Source organism: Austrofundulus limnaeus, unplaced genomic scaffold, assembly GCF_001266775.1.
Source record: "Austrofundulus limnaeus strain Quisiro unplaced genomic scaffold, Austrofundulus_limnaeus-1.0 Scaffold267, whole genome shotgun sequence".
Classification (NCBI taxonomy): Eukaryota; Metazoa; Chordata; class Actinopteri; order Cyprinodontiformes; family Rivulidae; genus Austrofundulus; species Austrofundulus limnaeus.
The window spans coordinates 446,522-448,660 of record NW_013952669.1 but is presented as its reverse complement, the minus strand read 5'-3'; the positions used below and the strand labels follow the sequence as shown (position 1 = coordinate 448,660).

The 2,139-nt window shown below is 36.3% G+C and overlaps 1 long non-coding RNA gene across 1 annotated transcript; it reads left to right on the top strand.

Annotated features, from left to right (window-relative positions):
• Positions 1–874: 874 nt before the first annotated feature.
• LOC106526252 (uncharacterized) lies at positions 875–1,974 on the top strand. Its single transcript, XR_001311233.1, has 3 exons — positions 875–901; positions 1,196–1,510; positions 1,711–1,974. It is a non-coding gene; the product is annotated as an uncharacterized LOC106526252 (long non-coding RNA).
• Positions 1,975–2,139: the final 165 nt, after the last annotated feature.

Genomic DNA, 2,139 nt, shown 5'->3' with positions numbered 1-2,139 from the left:
CCAATCCACCTTTGGACAAGTGAATAGCTGCACTGGAGGCATGAGTTGAAGATCATCTGGACAGGGGACAGACCAGACATTCCCAGTTTACCAATTTTAAAGATTTATTATTTAAACATACATTATTAGATTGAGGGATTTGGTGTAGCTGACATCAAGTTCCTGTGCTGGAACTGTTTCAGGCCAGCTCAGGGCCATCAATGCATTTGCTGTTGGCTTGGTGCTGGCCCATGTATGGACCACCTCTAGCACACCTGGGCCACCAAAGGGCCGTCATTGTTTGCAGTATGTGAGTAAAGAGTGAGAGGAGCATTCATGCCAGAACTGTGATAGGTCAATGTTGCTATGTGGGTGATTTTAGGCTGAAATCTGGAGCCAGTGCTGAAATTGTTTTGGGCCAGAATTGGACAACCAATAAATCTATAGCGGATTTGGTGCTGGCCCATGTATGGACCACCTCTGGCACTTTACATCTGGGCCACCAAAGGGCCGTCATTGTTTGTAATATGTTAGTGTTGTGGGGCAAGAACTGGGCCATAATTTTGCCATGTGGTCAGTAAATCACAACACTAAAACATTAATGGCATATTCTTCCATCCATCTATTATCTTTTACCCCCATGTTCCTTTCAGGGTTATAGGGTTCACTGATGCCCATATCCATTAATGGTTAATTTATTTACACCTAAAAAAACAAACAAAACTCTAATTTTGCTAGGTAACATTAAAAAGAACTATATGCTAAAATAAGTTTTTGTTAGACACATACGTTTGTACTTTCATACCATCATCTTCCCTTTTTAGTGACAGCCAGCATTACAGCATTTCTCATAGTTTCCTGTTAAAAGATCACTTCCATACAAGCACTAAGAAGACACAGAGCACAAAGAAAGAACCGAAAGGTGCGTAAAGAAATTAAATTTATGTACAAGATCTCTTGAATTAAACTTTAAACTCAGTTAAAACAAGAGGAGATGTAATTATTTCTAATTATTTTATTACAGCCACACCAAAGATCTAAAGAAACATGTCATCTATCTACTCTGTCATTTTCTGGATTTTTCTGAGCGTCAGCAGCTGCCGGCCTCAGTGTACCACAGATTTGATTTGTGTTAAAAATGTTTGCAATTAAAAGTTACAATGATCTGTATTTCACAGAATGTAGAATACTAACACAATTTTTCACGTTTTGGCAGAAACGCTTGATGACAAAAAGTTTACAATCATTGTATCAGAAAACATTCAAGCAGAATCTATTGACTGCATTAAAATCAGATATAACATGATTTTTCCACAAGATGAAGTGACAATCCCATACAAAAAGAAGTTGTTTGAAGGAGATCCATCAAATATTGTTCATTCAAAAACTGTCAAAGAGGTGAATTCTGATACAAATGATGTTTTCGACTTAAATGAGCATCGACGTGGAGAGTTTGAGTATGGTTTCATACTGGAATGGGGCTGTAACCAAACTTATGTTTTCCCAAAGAAAGTTCATGTTTCAGTTACTGGTGAGTATCTGCTTGTCAATTATTGATTGGGTGTACAGGATTGCTTTTAAAGTCAATACTATATGCTTTGATCATGTCTCAAAATATAAAGATTGAGTAAAAAGCAAACAACAAAGAAAAGTGTGTAAAAGGACAGATGATAAAAGTTAAACTCCAAAATACAACATAAATATTTTCTGTTCAATTCTGCTTATTTTCAGCTCCATCAAAACCACGTATCTTTGTTCCTTATCTAGTGGAAAGACAACGTGTGATGTTTTGGTGTATGGCTCCATCATCATGTTCTCGCAGAGAACATATTCACTTTTATTGGACAACGAATGATGGAAAATCTACAGTACTTGATGATGATATGGATTGGTGGTTTGCAAGAGAAATGTTTTACCTTTATCCAACAGCAGAGCATCACAACACCAACATCACATGTTTGGTACAATATGAACATGATGCTGTTGAAACAACTGTCACTTTGACTGTGAAATGTATGTAACAGCTGTGCTAAAATATTTTCACACAATAATTTTATCATTTGTTTCAATCAGCCTTTCTTTCTTTCTTTCTTTCTTTCTTTCTTTCTTTCTTTCTTTCTTTCTTTCTTTCTTTCTTTCTTTCTTTCTTTCTTTCTTTCT